A 21100-nucleotide genomic window follows, 5' to 3' on the forward strand; every position below is an offset into this window, starting at 1 on the left:
AAACACTTCCAAATCGATTGTGTCCATGTAATGGCTCTGATCATCTTTGTCTTCTCTGTATCCGAGAGTTCGGTTGTGATTGTCACCTTGAGAATTGGTTACAGTGCGCTACGGTACTATTCAAACAAGGGGCAACTTTCCGTTGCCATTCAGTGTGCTGCGGTACTATTCAAACAAGGGGAAACTTTCCGTTGCCGTGCAATGTCCTTCAGACGAGGAGCAATTTTCCATTGTTTTGGATTTGAGGTTATGCATTTCAAGAGTAAATTCTGTGTTGGTCAAGTAGTGGCCATTTGTAAAAATGATTTTTGAGAATTTTTACTGAGGTTGACTAATTCTCTCGAAAATTATTCCATTTTTCCATAACTGGACCATTTCTTGGACCCAAAAAAAGAAAATTTTCAATGCTCATAACCTGACTTGCATGATTTCAAATCAGAAAATCGAACAAGTGTGTTAATCTAACTCTCATATTGGTCAAAATTGTTTTAGTAGAAAACCAAAACAAAAAATGGTCAAAATGATGAACTAGGGGTACAGTTGAGTCAGGTGTTCTGTCTTTTTCCCATTGTCAACGTACTTACTAGAGGGCACTCTCTTTGATAGAAGGCACTCTACTTGCCAGAGAAGGGCACCACTGAAGCCAACAGCCAAAGGCTGGAAGCTCTCTCACCCTCCAAGCAGTGAGATATCAAGCTAAGTGCGAAGCACAAATTCGAATGGATCAGGATATTCCACTCCCTCATCTAGACAGGTATGATCACATCCATACTGGCCAAGGGCGTCGCCAACCGCTGTCAGCTATGGATCTACCGCATATCCTGTTGCAACTCCTCTGTGGAAAAATTCACTAGCTGTGCGCAGAAGAATAAGAATCTAGCAAGATGCTAAGGGCAAGAGCCCGTAACATCTTGTTTATCCATCAACCACCCAGAGGAGGGATAAAAAATGAGAGATTGAAGAATAGAGAGATGTGCGTTGAGAGAAAAAGTAAGAAAATGGCTTTTTCAGAAAAACAGAGCCTGAGGGTTGAATGACGTGAGAAACACAAATTAGAAAAGGTGGGAAACAATACCCCGAGAAAAGGCTCCTTGTCCACGTCTGAGTGTCGTGTATGTTGTTTTGATCGTCCCGATTCTTGTTTTGGGTCGTTTTGAGTGTCTGTGTTTGTGTTTAGGTTGTTTTGCCTTTGTTTTCCTTTGTTAAGTCGTGGTGCACTATGTTCAATCATAGACTCAATACCCGGTCGAGAACTCATTTTTCAATTTCAAAATGATTTGTTTTGTGCTCAGAGTGTTGTGCCATTCTCCACATTTGTGCAAAACAGGACTTGTTTTTTCATAAAATTGCAGGGTTCAATCCAGGTCATGTGAGAACAGTAAAACCAGGACCTATCTGAAGCTATATGGGTTCCGGGCTGCGAAGTAAAAGAAAAGAGGGAAAATTTGGAGCATCTGAGTATTGTTTCAATTTCTGCATGTTCTGTTATTGCATCCCGTATGTTCAGATTGAACTATTTGTTCAGAATGAGTTGTGTGCAGAATAAATCGAGTACTGTGTTATAAGTTGTGTGTTCAGAGTGAGCAGTGCGTTGTATGAGCCGTGTGCAGAATAAATCGAGTACTATGTTATGAGCTGTGTTTACAGAGTGAGCAGTGCGTTGTATGAGCTGTGTGCCAAATAAACCGATTACTGTGTATGAGCTGTGCGTTCAGAATGAGCTGTGTGCTGTATGAGCTGTGTGCCAAATAAACTAGAATGCTGTGTTATGAGCTGTGTGATCAGAATGAGCAGTGTGTTGTATGAGCTGTGTGTTCAAAGTGAACAGAATACTATGTTGACCGTTTCAAGCCAGAATGGCGATCAAAAGTGCTCTCCCTAAGTACCATTCCCTGCCAGGGGTATCTTGGCTATGTTTGCAATGAGTTCCTAGGAGATCAATTGCGATGGTGGAAACTAGAGTTCGAATGGCTGTTGCCTAGAACACAAAGGTTTGGAATTTCTGAGACTAAAGTCTGGTTTGAATACCCAGGGGTGTATCCCCAGCTTGAAATCTGTATGGAAGCCCCATAGGTTGAGGTAATGTGTGCATCTCAATTCTGGATACTGAACCAACCTAGTGTTTTACCCCGTTGAAGAATAGGGAAAGCTGTGAATGTGATTAGGAAGGAAAATGGCATCCGTGGTTTCCCCAGCAGATGTTGCTCCTTGTCAGCATTTCAGGACCTTTGAACTGCGAGTTGAAGGTAAGAGTTCGAAGAACACAAAGGGGAGATCCCCATCAGAGCAGAGCAGTTCACCGCCACTCACCTCATGAGGTGCTTTCTAAAGCACCGCTTTGTCTGTTTATTGCACTCCTTAAGTATCTTGCATTGTATTGCATTGTACCTATCAAGTTACTTTCTCATTCATGCACGGTATTGTATGTACTGTTCATTCAGAGAAGTTCCGATTCAGTTTGACTGATACCTTCCTCCTCTCGCGTTTGGCTCTCGTTTGGATACCTTTCTCCTCTCGCGTTTGGCACGCGTTTGGACCTACCCTTCTCCTCTCGCGTTTGACACGTGTTTGGATGACTGCGCTTTCTTGCACAGTCCTTTCTTCTCTCGCGTGTGATATGCTGAGAGGTTTTACCTTTCCTCTCTTGCGTGTGATACGCTGAGAGGTTTTCCCTTTCGTCTCTCGTGTGTGACACGCTGAGAGGTTTTCCCTTTCCTCTCTTGCGTGTGATACGCTGAGAGATGTGCCTTTCCTCTTGTTGCATTGCTATGCACGCTCCTTCTTTTTCGAAACACGAGGATATGTCCCTATGTTTCTCTTTTTTTCGAAACACAGGGATACGTCCCTATGTTTCTCCCTTTCGGTTAAGAGTATTTGGAATATGTTCCAGTGCTCGAACCATTCTGAAACACGGGGATACGTCCCTATGTTTCTCCCTATTTGGTTTAGAGCATTTGGAATACGTTCCAATGCTCGTACCATTCTGAAACACGAGGATACATCCCTATGTTTCTCCCTCTTTGGTTTAGAACATTTGGAATACGTTCCAATGCTCGTACCATTCCAAAACACGGGGATATGTCCCTATGTTCCTCCTTCTTTCCGAAACACGGGGATATGTCCCTATGTTTCTCTTCTTTTCAAAACACGGGGATACGTCCCTATGTTTCTCCCTTTTCGGTTAAGAGCATTTGGAATATGTTCCAGTGCTTGAACCATTCCGGAACACGGGGATATGTCCCTTTGTTCCTCCCTCTTCCCTCTTTCCTTACACGATTTCAGCATGTTTGGAATTTTGTCTCAGTTTGTGTTGTGAACACGCCTGGACGGGTTGTTTTGGACCTCCTTTCACGATTTCAGCGTGGTTTGAGTGTCCCTTTCCTTACACGATTTCAGCGTGTTTGGAATTTTGTCTTAGTTTGTGTTGTGAACACGCCTAGGCGGGTTGTTTTGGACCTATTCTCACGATTTTAGTGTGGTTTGAGTGTCCCTTTCCTTACACGATTTCAGCGTGTTTTGAATTTATCTCAGGTTGCGTCGTGTACGCGCTTGGGCGACTTGTTTTGGACCTCCTCTCACGATTTCAGCGTGGTTTGAGTGTCCATTTCCTTACACGATTTCAGCGTGTTGGGAATTTATCTCAGGTTGTGGTGTGAACACGCCTGGGCGGGTTGTTTTGGACCTCCTCTCATGATTTCAGCGTGGTTTGAGTGTCCCTTTCCTTACACGATTTCAGCCTGTTTGGAATTTTGTCTCAGGTTGCGTCGTGTACGTGCTTGGGCGGTTTGTTTTGGACCTCCTCTCACGATTTCAGCGTGGTTTGAGTGTCCCTTTCCTTACACGATTTCAACGTGTTTGGAATTTTGTCTCAGTTTGTGTTGTGAACACGCCTGGGCGGGCTGTTTTGGACCTCCTCTCACGATTTCAGCGTGGTTTGAGTGTCCCTTTCCTTACACGATTTCAGCGTGTTTGGAATTTTGTCTCAATTTGTGTTGTGAACACGCCTGGGCGGGTTGTTTTGGACCTCCTCTCACGATTTCAGCATGGTTTGAGTGTCCCTTTCCTTACATGATTTCAGCGTGTTTGGAATTTGTCTCAAGCTACGTTGTGTACGCGCCTGATTGGTTGTTTTCCCTCCTATCATGATTCCAGCATGGTTGGAGTATGTCGCCCTTTTGTATTTACTGTACTATCATTTCATCGCATTGTTTTGTACACCTTACTTGCATTGTGCATGCATTTTATCGCGCTATTTTGCGCATCGCGCTATTTTGTGCTGTGTCCATTACTTGCATTGTGCATGCATTTTATCGCGCTATCTTGCGCTGTGTCCATTACTTGCATTGTGCATGCATTTTATCGCGCTATTTTGCGCATCGCGCTATTTTGCGCTGTGTCCATTACTTGCATTGTGCATGCCTTTTATCGCGCTATTTTGCGCATCGCGCTATTTTGCACTGTGTCCATTACTTGCATTGTGCATGCATTTTATCGCGCTATTTTGCGCATCGTGCTATTTTGCACTGTGTCCATTACTTGCATTCTGCATGCATTTTATCGCGCTGTTTAGCGCATCGCACTGTTTTGTGCATTACATAGTATCATTTGAGCTAGCTTGCGCACCTCACCTGCACTTGTTAGTGCATTGCATTACATTCGCGCTATCTTGCGCATCTTATCTGTACCTGTTAGTACATCACATTGTTATGCACACTTTCCCCCCTTTCCGCATTGTTATGCGTTACACTTAGGTTGCATTGTTTTACATCCCTTTTCCGCATTGTTATGCGTCACACTTAGGTTGCATTGTCATGCACCCCTTCAACTCGCACTGTTATGCGTCACACTTAGGTTGCACTGTTATGCACCCCTCCACTTACGTTGTCACGCACTTTTTACTTGCGTTGCTATGCATGTTTCTAATGATATTGTGCATGTTGAGTTTCTTTCTTTTGTAGGCACGATATTGTATGTACGGTTCATTTGAAGCTGGCGCGACCAGACGAACTAGACGGTATTGTATGTACGCCATGTGAGACGTAGCGAGAATTGTATAATTCTCTTACATCCTTTTTGTATGTAATGTAGTTTGATTTGTATTCACTTGCTTAAACTGTTGCATTTATTGTGTATAATTGCTTCGTTACAGCTTTCTTTGCATGATCATAAGTTATGTTTGGCTTCATGCATGTCATTTGCATCTTGCCCCTGCCTGCGGGCACATCTCTTTATTATCTTGCCTGTTTGTCTAAGTCTTCGACCTTGTCAAAAATGGGTCGTCTTTGGGCTTTGACACTCACTCCCGTCACTTATGACTTCCAAGTTCTGTCAAAGAGGGGCAACTGTAGACACCCAATTTTTGATCGACCTTAAGACTCAGACGTTATCGATTGAGCGCTCGGTGATAGCGCATGTTATGCTCATTTCGAGTTTCCGGAGTTTTGGCCGAGTGCCTTGCCCTCGGGCCTGTGAACTCTTTGTGCTTCGGCTCAGTTTGTGGACCAAGTCTGGTTTTCCTTGCCTGAGGGAGGGAGAGGTCTTGTAGACCACTCTTTTGTGGTCGTAGGCCACTTTTCCTATTTGGAGACTAGTTTTCGGTTTTCGAAGCCTTCGGCCACGCGCCTTGTCTCGGGACCGCTTAACGTTCTCCGTTTGGCGTGGTTTTTAAACCACACCTTCTTTCCTTGGCCTAGAAGGACACTGTGGTTTGGGAGACCACTTTTGTGGTCGTAAACCACTTTTGGTGCTTCTCAGCTAGTTTTCAAGGTTCCCGGCTACACGCTTTGCCTCCCGAACCTTCGTCTTGCATCCGTTTTGGTTTGTTTTTGGTACAAACCTTGTTTTCCTTGTTTGGAAGGTGGTACAAGGGTGGGAGACCAGTATTTTCCCTTGGAGACCACTTTTCCTCCTGCCAGCCAATTTTCTGGTCTGACAACTGGTCTCCCTGATCTTGGGACCATCAAAAGTGGTCGGCCACCACACCATTTGTTTGTTTTCATCCTCTGGACTCTCTCCCACCTTGGCCGACCAGTTGTTGTTCTGGGAGACCACTTGAAGTGGCTGGCCGACCAGAAAAAGTAGCTGGCTGACCACTTAAGTGGTCGGCTGCTTTTTGGCACATTTTTGGAGATATTTTCCTCCAACTAGCATAGTTGGAGGGCACCAGAGCCATCCTCCATACACGTGTATGGAGGGATTGCCTTGGCCCTTAGATTCTTGGAGAAGCTTTGCCTTTTTCTTTCTATAAGAGGCAGGCTTCTCCTCCCTTCTCTAGGTTCAGAAAAATTGCCTTAAGACATATAGATATAGTTTTGTATCTATCTTGCCCATTACTTCATTTTTGTGCTTCAAAAGTGTAGATTTGTCATACTTTTTTACACAAACACACACTCAAACACCTTGCCTGTGTTGCTAAGGCTTCTTAAGGTTGTTCTTGAAGTTCTAGGGCTAGTTTGAGCTCAAAGAGGTTGTTGGAGTTGCAGTAGTAAAGAAGGTCTTCAAGGGTGAGTCTTTAACCCTTAAATCCCCCATTCTTGCTTAAGCTTTTGGCCCTTCTTGCATACTTTTTTAAGCTTAACTCTTAACCGGAAAAATTTCTATTTTTGTGTGCTTAAAAAGTTTGTTTAAGATCACTTTTTCATTGGGGGTGATCTGCCCTCTCTTAGGCCTTGTTAGGCCTTATTTTGAGCCATCCCTTTAGGCTCTTGTTGTTGCCTTTGCATGACCTTTCTACCACTGAAATCCAAAGGATTTGCAGTGGTGGAAAGGTGGTTTTGGAGTCCTAAATAGGAGAGGGTCCCCTCTCCTTGTGTCTTGTTTACTTGTTTCATGTGCCTCATGTTTGAGCATGTTTACTAAGCTTGTGTTAGCTTGTTCTTAGCATGTATTTGGGGCTATTTCAGCGTGCCTTAGATCTGTTTTGACTTGTCTGAGTCATTCCATGCATGCCTTATACACTTGTAGTGTAAATCTTGCAAACTAGCTTTGTGTTCCTCATGTTTGAGCTTGTCTTTCTAGCTGGTTTTGGGGCCATATCAGTAGGTTTTTGGTGTTATTTTAACATGCCTTAAATCTATTTTGGGTTGGTTTCATTGGTTCTTGCATGCCTAATACACTTGTAGTGTAAATCACACAGACTAGTCTTGTATGCTTCATGAAGTAGCATGTCATTCTAGCTTATGTTGAGTCCATTTCAGCATGTTCTCAGGCTTGTTTTTCCATGTCATACCTCTGTTAGGGTTTGGTTTGGTTTGGTTGGCCTTTGCATGCTCCATGCACTTGTAGTGCATTTCCATGAATTAGACTAACATGCATCATGTTGTAACATGCCATTCTAGCATGCTTTTGGCTTAACTTCATGAAGCTTTTGTCCATGTTGTAACATGCTTTAGCTCTGATTTTGGTTGTTTTGGCCATGCATGACTTGGTTTGTATAGCCATAGTTCAATCTAGCTTGTTAGCTTTGTGCATCAAGTCCATTGGCATGCTTTACTTGGCCTATTTGAATGATTTGACATCATTTCATATGTGATTTCAGTCCATGTTTCATGCTCATACACTTGCATTTATCACTCATTCAATGCGTTGGAGGGTTGGCCCCTTTATGCTTTAACATGAACCATTGTGTATGCCTTCATGCCTTAGTTTGCGAGCCATCATTTCAGTGCTTATTTGGGGTTATTATGCCATGATATAACTCTGATTTTTGTTGCTTAAGTCATTCCATGCTTGGTCTTAATAGGTGTAGTGTAATCCACCTTATTTGCCTTGTATGCATCATGGCTTATGCCCTCCATGCTAGCTTATTTTGGCTTCCTTCCATGCATGTTTTAGACTTATTTTAACATGTTCTAGGACTGTTTTGGGTTGTCTTGATCACATGCTTCATGTTTTGCATACTTGTAGTACAAGCGCTCTTACTTGCTTCAAGTTTTGAGCACCATTGCGTGCTTTATTTGTGTTGTGTACATGATTTGGCATCATCTAACATGACATTTCAGAGCTTTTAGCATTGCCATGTTCCCACTTCATTCACTTTTTAAGTGTTTTTGACTGTTGTGCTTTGTTGCCTAGTTTATGGCTTAGCTTATATGCTTGCATGCCTAGGTCTTTGTTTTGACCTACTTGAGCTCTGTCCATGCTTATTTTCCATGTATTGTATGCCTAATTTGTAGTCCTCTTTATTAGCTTTCATGCTTTACTTGCATTGTTTAAGTGATTTGGCTTCATTTCTTGCCTTATTTCAGTGCACTTAGTGTTGTTACACTTCCACTTTTATCACTCCTTGAGCCTTCTTGAGGGTTGTGCTCTTAAGCCTACTTGGTTGGCCAATGCATTGTGCATGCATACCTTGCCTTTTGGTGCCTTTGTTTTGGTGCAATGGCCACTAATTTGGGCATGACTGGGGTCTACCCCTTTTGGTTTAAGTCCATTGTGCATTGTGTATGCCATGTAGTTCATAGCATTGAGTATGCCATGTTGTTTGCATGATTAATTTAACATTGTGTATGCCATATTCATTGCATTGTGTATGCTAGTTACCATTTGCATTTTGTATGCTAGTTGCGTTGCATTTTTGCATATTCCATGTCACATAGCATTGTGCATGCCATGTTATGTGTTGCATCTTGTTTGGAATAGGTGTTAGTCCAAACACGAGAAACGAGGGGCGTTTCATACTTAAAGTTATGTAACGTGCCTCAATTCCCGGTCGCTGACGCTCTTGATCATACATGATAGAGTTCTAGGCATTTATGTGTTCACTTGTGCATTCATTTCATATTGAATTGTGCAACTTCACCTCTCGGCCATCAGGCATAGAAATACGCGATTGGTGGCCCGAGGGTCGAGAACTACACTCCCTTGAGTTCATGACATGATAGGGAGAGTGGTTGTACACACATATCTTACAAATTCATTGCCATGCCCTTTCTTGCTCTTTGTTGTAGCAAATTGTAGTTCAGCAGCAACAACTGGTCGGCCAGCCAGAAAAACTAGCTGGCTGACCACTTTTTCTAGCTTTCAACAAAGAAAGTGGTCGGCAGGTTGCTGGAGAGACCAAAAGTGGTCGGCCACCCTCCCACAGGACTCTCAAGGTGAAGTTTCAGCTTTTTGGAACTTGGTGCCGTGTTCTGAGAACAAATGAAAATAGAGGCAAATCGGGGCATCGCATTGGATTTCCAAACGAGGCGACCGGGCTCGCATGCATTCCTCTCCCTGTGAGGCTCCTGATTTATTGCTTTCCTTAGCTGCCATGCTTAGATAGCTAGTTTTTGCTTTGTTTTGTACCTTAATAGTTAATGCATTTAGCTATTTAAATTTGTTTTTTGTAATAATTAGTTAACTAGGATTAGTTAATTAATGGTGCTGTAATAAATAGTTTAATTAGCTTAGATTAGCTAGTTAGCTTCTTATTCGGTCCCTCCATCGAGAGGGCATATTGTTGTAATAAACATGCGTGTGTGTGATGCATGTCTTCCGACCCCCATTTCTTTCTCCCTTTTACTTAACCACTTACGATGGTTAGTTTTAGGGCATGTTACATTTAGCATACCTTATGCTTGCATGCGTGCATCCATTCATCTATTTTGTATGCACCGGGCTCGACACATCATACTAACTGCATTGTATTTCAATTCCAATTTGAATATATGTACCAAGTTGCATTTCATATGCCATCTTAGAATAGCCAGGCCTATCTAAGTTACATTTTCGCATGTGTTGCATTAGCCATCTTAACATGAACTAGGATCATGCATGATTTCTAACTAGTTCTCTATTTTGGCTCGGAGTACACTGTGAGTGTTTACGCTTTAGCATACTGCATGTGTGTTAATGCTGCCATGAAAACATGCTTGCCATGAGGCTAATTGCTTATTTGCTATAACTGCCTGAATGCCTGTGGGTGAAGGTTAGATTACTTGAATTAGAACAATTCATCAAAATCCGCGTTTTAGCCTACTTGCGAGTAGCAAACTTCAAACGGTTTTTGACAAAATGAACATGCAATGTTTTGTTCCAAATTAGGCGATCTAGTCTATACTTGTTTGCTGTGCACATCACGTAGTAAAGATTAGCTAATTAACCAGAATAAGAGCACATGTGTTTTCAAAAACGAAATATCATGCTTAGTACAGGCCGATCTTTGATCGGGCGAGCGAGGGTGCTCATTGCATGACCTTCCTCTCTCGTACCCAAGTTCCCGAGCCGAGGCAACTTTGGTGATGACGGACACGTGGCCTTCGGCATGAGTCAGGGTTTCCTAAATTCCCCCAAAATAAAATATTTAGGTGGCGACTCTGTATCTGGCAAAGTAGTCCATGTTTGACACTTCTTTATTAAAAATCAGTTTTTCAAAACGATTTGCCGGATTTGGACTCTTTGGCGATTTATCGATCTTACATCGCACATTGTGAGATTAGATTCAGAACCATGATATTTGAGTTCGAACTGTAGTAGCTAGAGAGCAAACGAATTTCGTGCCTTCGCGCGCGGAGCTCAGGAGTCCTCGGGCACGTCTACAGTTTCTGGCGACTCTGCTGGGGAATTAGAGAACTTGACTCGAACTCATGATATCTCGTTTTGACTACACTTATGTGTCTCTTTGCGTTGCATTTGCATTGGTGCGCCTAAGTCACCGTGTTCGCCGTTTGCTATTCCTGAACGGTCAGCCTGAGGCTATATGCCATAAGGTTGGCCGGTTACGGGCTTTGCCACGATGGGGACACAAACCCCGGTTGTTACCGGGGCACCCTTTTTGACCATTTGACCTAGTGCATGTCGGAATCCATAGTGACTATTCCAAACTAGGACAGGCTGCTTACCCGATTGTAGGTTGTTTGAAACTGTTGTGTGCGTAGTGAAACCCTAGCTTCTGACAAAATAGGACGGGGAAACCCTACCCCAACATAGGGGTGTTTTGGCTCTCATTTACTTGCTATGTACTTTTAGAGCGTGTCTCTACAGGAATGCACATATCAGTTTGTAAGCCTAGGTATCAGGCCTGCTGGCATCAGTATTTCAGAAATTCGTTTTACTTAAGGGTATTAGGTTACAGGCAGAATTTTGAGCAGAACTCAGTAGAGAGTGCAGTCATTCAGCTTTTGCTTGTATTTGTTTTGGTGAAATCAGGCTGAGATGCTGTCTGTTTTATTCTTTTGCAAGATAGTCGTGGAACTATAGCTTCAGAAGGCTCCAAATATCCCCCGGGTACATTGGACTTTTACTGATAGACTTTGTCGGGTCAGAGATTCAGTTCAGTGCAGCTAGTGTTTTCCTTGGCTGAGGCAAGGCAGAGAAAGGCCAGTCAAGGCTTACCAATTCATCTGATCCGTTAGTCACCAGTCACATCACCTTTGTTCAATTCAGCAGACTCATGATGACGCAGAATTCAGAAGAAGTTGTGGTCATGGAAGCGGCATTAAACCAGGGAATCGCCATGCAGAGTGAGACCGATGTTGAATGGAAACACCTGTCTAGGACACCTACCGCATATCCAATCTGGGAACCCCAATCATTTCAAACCCGTGAGCCCACCACTTTTGAGCTAATGGGAATGATCGGCGATCTTCAGAGAGCTGTGGCTGATCTAGCCTTTGGAATGTCAGCTTCGCCATCGACCATGTCACATGCCGAAAATTTCACACTAGAGGAGCTCCCACTCTTGGGGCGAATTGTAATTGAGCTCAGCCAACCTGATGCCATCCCAAGTTCGGACAATGATGTGTTGGCAACAGCCGGGCTTCACACTGACGTAGCAACCCAAACCTTTGACCAAGCTAATGTGAGTGGAAAGAACAAGGTGGAGGCAATCATCGACCCCTATGAACAACTTCTGCAGGCTGTTGAGGAGTTGAAAGCCAGTGGACTGAACAAACAGCAAGTGCTCCCAGTTGCTGCAAAAATGTGGATGACATTTTCGTTACTCAGAATGAGAGTAGTTCGAATCAAGGGGACAACCGGGAAAAGGGCCGTCGTACTGAAACCGATCCTGTCACCTCTAAACCTGCACTCGGGAAAGATCAGAAAACCAAGTCAGCACCTGCCGACCCCTTTGCTGGTGTACCCAGCAAAAATTCACAAACCTCGAAGTATCAACCCCGAGGTCGTAGGGTCTTTCATGCCCTCTATATGTCTTTGTCCAAGGCTCTTCAAATCCTTGCTGAAAAAGGCCATCTCAAACCCCTCGAGCCTCGGCCTCTCCCTAATCATCTTCCACCCGGTCATGATACTACCCAATACTGTGCGTACCATCAACAAACTGGTCATAGCACCGACAATTGCTTCCATTTTCGCCATGAAGTACAGGATTTGTTTGACAACGGGGTCGTCCTCCCACCAAGCTCAGCAAAGTCTATCGTCACTGGGTCAGTGAACTTGGAGGATAGTGCAAGTATGTGATCGGGGAATGAACCACCTGCAGGCGGCGCTCAGTTTACTCCAGATGTGGCGTATGGCACGCATTGTTTTGAGCATTTGTGAATGCTAGTTTTTGTGCTTTCTGACTTGGGTGTTCAGTCAGTCTTGTTGTGTTGTATATAGTCTGTCTCTTTGTTTTGAGTCAGTCTTTTTGTTTGGGGTCTGTCTTGTTGTATCGAGTCAGCCCTGTTGTATAAGAGTCGGGTGATTCCGGAAGTGTTTCCTTGGACATCACTATTTTGTTTTGTGTTTGTCTTTTCACTTTTTTTTTAATCTGTTTCTGCCGTGGAGCCAGTTACACCAGAAGATCTGAATGAAACAGCAGTGGTTTTTCATGCTTTTGTGCTTGTTCTTGCCCTAAGAGCACATGTGTTTTCAAAAACGAAATATCATGCTTAGTACAGGCCGATCTTTGATCGGGCGAGCGGGGGTGCTCATTGCATGACCTTCCTCTCTCGTACCCAAGTTCCCGAGCCGAGGTAACTTTGGTGATGACGGACACGTGGCCTTCGGCACGAGTCAGGGTTTCCTAAATTCCCCCGAAATAAAATATTTAGGTGGCGACTCTGTAGCTGGCAAGGCAGTCCATATTTGGCACTTCTTTATTAAAAATCAGTTTTCCAAAACGATTTGCCGGATTTGGACTCTTTGGTGATTGATCGATCTTACATCGCACATTGTGAGATTAGATTCAGAACCGTGACATTTGAGTCCGAACTGTAGTAGCTAGAGAGCAAACGAATTTCCCGCCTTGCGCGCAGAGCTCGGGAGTCCTCGGGCATGTCTACACACGGCAGGCTCAAAGCTCTCACTGCCGCTAATGTGACATTGGCCCAGTCGATTCCATTTGAGTAGGTGGACATTGAGCCGCTGGAGTCTGACCCTGAGGATTGACTAGGGCGACACTCCAATTTTTGTTAGGCATCTTCCATGCATGGTTCTTGTAGATTTTTGTTAGTAAATTTTTGTTTAGTAGATTTTTGTTTATTTAGGGTAATTTTCATGTGTAAAATGACTACTATCTGTACTCAATTTATTAATGAAAATTTCCTTTGCTTTTCACTACTGTCTGTTACATGTGCTAGCTATCAATCTAGTAGGATGTAAGATCATGAGTAAATTAAACATCCGATTAAATATCTGCCGATTAGATAACTGCGTGTCTTTTCGATTTAACCGAATGAATTAATGAATATTCCCTTGCCCCAGCTAACTAATGAACTTGAACGCCAGTTGAGGAATGAACTGAAACGACGAATATCGGTGGTTCATGGAATAGCTGGGGCACATGAACCCATCGGCGCAAGGCCTTAAAATTTAGCCAATTAGATTAACGAATCTACCCTTGCCCCAGTTAACGAACTGGATTGGCTGAGGCACATGTACCTACTGGCGCAAGGCCTTGAATGCGAGCATTGATGAGATCACCTCGAGAGTGCTCCCTCCGTAATCAATAAATGGGGCGGGGACTGCGTGCGCGGAGGCACCACTGTTGCATTCAAATCCAACAAATTGAGAGAGGAAAAAAGAAGTATGGATGACTGTGGATGGCAAGGAGACTGTTCTTCAGCAACAGAGGGGAAGGTAGGACACTCACGGAGCTGGACGCAGAGATGAACCGAGGTGGCGAGCTTACACACACGGGGAGTAGGACGTCGAGGGAGCGCAAGAAATTATATATAAAGAAAACACAATTAAGGGTTGGTTTGTGAATTGATTTTTAGTAGTATTTTAATTTTTTATGAAATTATATGTAAAAAAAAAAAAAAAAAAAAGAAGTAAGAAAACAGTGTACATAATCTATTTTTTTAGAATTTGATTTATCTGTAGCAAAACTTTCTGTTGCCGATTTCATTACTTTGATGCTTTTGTGGTCCAACTTTCCTAAGTACCTATAAAAAAAAGATGCTTTTGTGATCTTTTTAAGAGGCCAAAAATCACTATTTTATTGGGTTGTTCATTTTCAAAATGTATCTAAAAGAAAAAGGAAAAAAAAAAATGATGCTTCCCCAACTTTTTCCCAAAATTCAGAAGCAATTTGGAGTTCTAGTATATCTCCACCAACATATCTAAAAAATGATTGTTAGACTGTTTAAAATATGTGAATGGTATCTTAAAATTATAAATATTTTGATAATACATGTTTCTTATGCTTTTGTGGTCTTGTTAATAGGCCAAAAATCACTATTTTCATTGGGTTGTTCATCCATATTTTTGGTAGAGCTCAACCTGACTTTCAATTACAATAAAATGTCAATCTTTCTTGTTTATGATCACTCACGCCATTTGGACAATATGCCGAAATGCTTTTGGAGTTTAAATAATTTTTATGAAATCAATTACAATTTTTTGAGTGCGACTTTCTTAAGATATTCAATCAACCCCAATTCAAGTCACACATCAACAACAATTTTGAGTTGCTGGGATTGAATCAGACAATTTATAGAACCACTTCCTTTTAGATCCACCCTAATTCACATAATGTTTTTAGACACCAAACATGTGTATGCATTGTGACACTTCCCAGCATTGTCACTATCCAACAGCCTCTCTCTTTCTGTGTTATGGAGAGAGATAGCAATACATAAGTCACAGAATGTACACAACAATCATGATATTCATGATGAGGGAATGAATTTGTTTCGATATTGGATTTGAATTATCATTTGTTAAAAAAAAATAAAAAAAAAAAACTGAGTTAAAAAATAGTTTCTATTTAATTTTATTTTACTTGAAATTTATAATTCAAACATAATTAAGCTATAACAGGGTTTTAATAGCAGTATTAGTAGACATATTAGTATTGGTGAGTTGTAGCAGTATAGGAATTATTTAACTTTTATGAATTCTTTAAAAATCATTAATTGTGTGAACTAGTTTGTTGTTGGTTGTTTATGGAGGGCTGCTCATAATATGATACTGAATTGAGTATATTTTTATATTGCTTGCCGTTATGATAAAATGCATAGATTAAAAACAATTTCAGAATTTCATTGAAGCATTTGATCTCTTAAATAAATATATTTATTTGACTGTATTACGTAAGAGAATTATGTTTTTACCTTGTCTAATAATGTACACTTTATTATTAATATTTATATATTTTCATGATTTAAATTTGATATCATGATATAATTTTATAACATTGAATATTAATATTGAAGTGGTTAATTCATATTAGGTGTAATTCTTATTGACCATTATATGAGATGTTCATGATTGTCATATTGCATAATTTGATATATATATATATATATATTCATGTTCGTCTAGAGTTATTATTGTTATTATATTGCTAATTGCAATCACAAATAAAAAAAATTTAAAAATCATAAAATAATGATTTTATTTAAATAGTGAATGAATTAATGATAATTGAATAACTCAAATTAATGATAGAGAATATTGTTGATTAGTTTCGTATTAATAGGGTTTAATAATTTCGTAGCTGCCAAAGTGGCCTAGATTTGTAAAACTTATGAATATAGAAGTACATAAAAGAATTGTTAAAAGGGTAACATTAAGGTCAATAATATTCTCAATTGCAATTATAATTAGGAGATTAAGACTAACCCAAAGATGAGTTACTTTCAAATAATTATGAACTGGGCAGGGTAATATTATAACTTATGTAATTTGACAGATTAGAATTGAATTCACATAGGAATGGCGGTGTATATGTAGTCTTCGGGATAAACATTCCCCCTTCTCTCAGCAAAATCTGGGGGCAAAGGGCCCACTATGTAGTGAGGGTGGTCAAATCCTAGGGCAAGGCCGAGTATGCGGGTAGGTCCAAGATATCGTCCACATGTGTAGGCATGGCTCTGCCTGTACGATAAGTATGCTACATCATCAGGATCGACCTATACATATATTGGCCGACTCATCAATTGGGCAAGGCTTGGATGTAGTCGCCTAACTATGTCTTCTGAGTCTCTCCATCCTTCCGGTGAGACGAGGGTGTGGTGATCTGCTAAGATTTCCTCTAAATTTTTGCCCCAAGCTTTTCCCAAAATGCCTTATTAAGATTAAACCCGGACATTCCTACATCACTAGAATTAATCATAGTACAAACGTGAGATTTTTACATAAAAGGACTAACACCGCAGGTAAATAAAACCACTGCTCTGATACCACCTTTGTCACGACCCAACCCCAGGGCTTAGGGCTGGAATCGCGACATACTAATTAATTTGAATCTTAACAAATTAAGTGGTGCATGCAGACGCAGATTGGTAGTAAGGAAATAATGAAACATAAAATTTATTTCATTATACTATTTTGATAAAATAAAATACATCCATAGAGCTCTTATTATTTTATTATTCAGTGGCAGACTATTAGTAAAAACAAAAGGAAGAGAGAAAAAAGAAAAACAAAATAACAGATCTGCATCAAATTCTTGTGCGAGTCCCACTACACGAGATTACAGGTCTTCGTTAAATCTCATCACTTGAAAGGGTAACAACTATAAGCACACAGCAGAGTGAGGAATATTATACCCAGAGAATAGGTGTCACGACCCTAACCCGTCCCTATGTGTTTAACACCGTAACCGGCAGTAATTCGTGATTACCGAAGGCCTGCTTAACAGTAATTACAGTAATACAGAGTACAGGGGCTGACGGGAGCCAAAACAGTAATTAAAAGATGTCCAATGAGCTATGGCAGTCTGTATGCAAAAAGACTTTTCATATATATGCACATTCATAACAAAACAGTCTATACATACATGTACAATCATCCAAGACAAGGACCTAATCCCTATCATCACAGTGCAGTACCAATCTATACAGTAATTACAAAATAGATACAAAGAGGGGGAAACTAAAACACTCCAAAAGCCCTAGCTTGAAGGACTTGGAACCTTTCAATGAGGCACAGTGGTTGGCTCGACAAAATTAGAGTTTACCCTGACGCTTCTAGCAACGGTCCGGTGCCTGTACACCTACATATATATATGAGCAGTGAGCTAAAGCCCAGTGAATAACATAATGTGTAAAGAGGTTAAGAATGAATGTCCTTACAGTAACAAAAACAGTTCATTGAATCAGTATATCAGTATATCAGTCATTCAGTCATAACAATCATATGTGGTACATCTATTAGCAGAACAGTAAAGTAAACAGTAGGTCTTAAAAGACCGAATAGTCAATGATGGCCATCGTAACAGTAAACAGAAGTTCCAAGATAGGAACTGACAGAGATCTCTGTAACAGTAGCAGTAACAGTAACAGTAGTTGCTAAGGATGCCACAATACAGTTCAGAATAGAGGACAAACATTCATTCAGTTAACAATAAGCAGTTCAGAAAACATTTCAGTTGATCATTCAAAAAATATTCATTTTCGAACATATCTTTACAACATTGTTACTCACAGAGTTCTGGGCTATAAGTAGCTAGAGGGCGTCTCCGAAAGCTAACCCTATACAGTGACAGAACGAACACGCACTAAGTTACATATTCGGGAATCAAAAACTTAGTCCCTACTTGACTCAGTGTGATTCTACATCAATATCCTCATTAAGATGCCTTAAACTAGGCCTAAGAATGCCTAGGATGAAATGAGGATGCAAAGATGCCCTTTTAGAACACTTAACAAATTTTCAAAAAACAGGGGTCCCGCTCGAGCGTGGGTTTACCCGCTTGAGCGTACAGGCAAACAAAATACTCCGCTCGAGTGCGAGTTACCCCGCTCGAGCGGACTGTAAAACATGCCAAAAGTACTGGATGTGTGAAAATCACGCTCGATTGGGCGCTTAATACCCGCTCGAGCGTGTGACACAAGTCCTCACTCGAGCGTCCAATATCCCGCTCAAGCGGACTGTAAAATAGTGTAAAGTGCTGGATGCACGAATTTCACGCTCAAGCGCCAGTCACTCCGCTCGAGCGTAAGTCCAAAATCTGGAATTTTCAAATTTGAACCTCAAGCTCAAAAACAAGTTTCAATGTACCAAATTCGATCCTTTTGGGCTAATTTTCTGGAAAACACTTTAAAACTCATAGTATAACATGTTTTAAAGATCAATTTGAGAAATCAAAGCCCAAAGGTAAGTCAATTAAACCCAATTTCAAACCAAACTTCAAGAACATACTTTAAATGTAACATGCATGGATTTAAACAACTCCAAGGCTTCAAATACTTGCTCCAAAGAGCCAATTCCTTCAAAACCAAGATGAATTCATGGTCCATTGAAAAAATATGAACATGCATAAGGAATTTCATGAACATTAACTTCAAAACTCAAGAATGGCAACATGCATGCATGAATTCCTACTCAGTTCAACATATTAAGCAAATTTTGACTCCAATTTCCAATATAACAAGAATCAAGCAAGAACTAACTTAAAGACAAGTTTAAGAAGGTGGATTCTCTACCTTAGACCTTGAACATCAAGTGTAGGAAGCTCAACTATGAAATCAACCTTCAATTTCTTTAATTCACCAAGCAATTCACAAGATGGAATTCAATTTCTCTCACTCTCTCTCTCTTAGTAGGTTGAGGGCTCAAGAATGGCTGAACAAATGTTTTGTTTGAATGTAATAAGGCTTCAATATGTGTTGCCTAAGTGGTCCACTAACATGGCATTATGGTAAATACTTGGACTTTTGTGCTTCAATGCTATTTAATCTAATTTAATCATACCGAATCACATTTTAAGTAAATATACCATAAAATCATATAATTCTCAATTAGCTTAAAACACTAATCAATTTCCGGTTCGGCCACCGATAAGGCCTTCAATTTGCAGTTTAAGACATAAAACATGAACAGATAATTTAACAGTCAACAGATAGAATTGCATTCAAACTAGCACAATCAATCAATCAGTTTAGTAATTCAGTCAGTCAGTTAGTTAACATGCCTAATCATGGATTAGCACTAATCAGTGTTATTATCAGTAAACAAGAGTGAGGGTTGTCACAATAGGGGATACAAAATAACCATGGATAGTTGTTTAAGTTAAAACATTAACATAACTAAATTTGAACAAATTATTTAAGTGACAGAAACTGAAATACAGAATTATGTTAATAAATAATCATAACCAAGGTACAAAACAGAATAGAACAGAGGTCGTTGGAGTGCCAGTCAGAACAGAGGTCAATGGATCTATAACAAACAGAGGGTCACAAAGTGACCAAACAGATGCCAATAATTTTTTAAGTCTCCCAAGGCATAAGACTCTCGCGGTGGTACTTACAAAACATAATTGTTTATAATAATTTCTAAAATTTAAACAAACATATCCGTGGATTTCATTTTAAACAAATAGAGTTTAAAAAATAATTAACGTAATTGAAATATCAATATAATTTATAAAACACAAGTTACGTAAAATGAACTATGGTAACTCAAAACATACGTAAACTATATTATGGTGACTCAAGATATAATATAACTCACCTTAACCTTTATTTTCTTATTATTCACTTTTTGTTTTTGTGATTCCTTCCGAAGTTCTTCGTGCCTTGCCTTGTTATTTCTTGTTTGGCGCGCTACTCTTCACGTCCTTATATACACCATCAAAGTAATTATTCACACCTGTTTAGTAATAATAACTTCCACAAGTGGTGTCTTAAGCATCCTCTAGCCAATTCCTTATTTATACTTGGATGATCTTATCCTATTACTATATATGCATATTCACCACCCTAGGTGGTGACGTGCCATTGTTGTTGTTGTTTTTTATTTTTTATATACAATCTTTAATTCTAAATTTGGTCCAACTAGTATTATACTTCCATAATTGTGTTAATTTGGTCCCAAATAATTAATCACATATTTGATAACCCAATGCCAAATTAGATTTATATATTTATTTTAGTATTATCTTTTATTATTTTAAATTTGTTATTCCCGTAGTGTTAATTAAACATTTAAGGTGTCACATATCTTAAATAGGGTTCCTAGTAAGGCGGTCGCAACAACTCCTTTTAAGTTGTGGACTAGTAGGAAATCTAATTTGAAACACTTACATATTTGGGGTTGTCCAACAGAGGCAAGAATCTTCAACCCACAAGAGAAAAAATTGGACTCTAGAACAATATTTGGATATTTCATTGGTTATCTAGACAAATCTAAAGGATACAAATTTTATTTTCCTAATCACAGTACGAGGATAGTGGAGACTAGTATTGCTAGATACCTAAAGAATGGTGAAGTTAGTGGGTGTGAGAAAACATGAGTGGTGAATTTTGAGGAAAATAAGGTGGATGTGCCAACATTTGACCCTTATCGAAAAATTGTTGTTCCTTAGACTATTCCACAGCTTGAGGGAAATGAACAACATAATGAAAATCATTCACCACCTCATGTTTCACCACTTCATGAAAATACCACTATTGAAAATATTGTAGAACTACCACAACCGACAGTTCTAAGAAGATCTCAGAGGGAAAGAAAGTCTTCCATTCTAGATGATTACATGGTGTATCTACAAGAATCTGATTTCGATATTGAGATTAACAAAGATCTGTCTCATTTTCACAAGCCATAAATAATGACAATTCTACTAAATGGGTCAATGCTATAAATGAAGAGTTAAAATCCATGGAACAGAATGGTGTTTGGGATCTTGTCTAATTGCCTAATAATTGTAAAAAGGTCGGGTGTAAATGGGTCTTCAAGACCAAACGCGACGTAAAAGGCAATATCGAACGATTTGCCAAGGGTTTTA

General features: G+C 40.3%; 1 protein-coding gene across 1 annotated transcript in view; it reads left to right on the top strand.

Moving 5' to 3' along the window:
• Window positions 1-21100, top strand: part of LOC114290095 (heavy metal-associated isoprenylated plant protein 47) — a 125645-nt gene that overhangs the window by 99026 nt on the left and 5519 nt on the right. The gene's annotated exons all lie outside the window — the stretch shown is intronic.

Source organism: Camellia sinensis, chromosome 8, assembly GCF_055761805.1.
Source record: "Camellia sinensis isolate YWXY chromosome 8, ASM5576180v1, whole genome shotgun sequence".
NCBI classification, from domain to species: domain Eukaryota; kingdom Viridiplantae; phylum Streptophyta; class Magnoliopsida; order Ericales; family Theaceae; genus Camellia; species Camellia sinensis.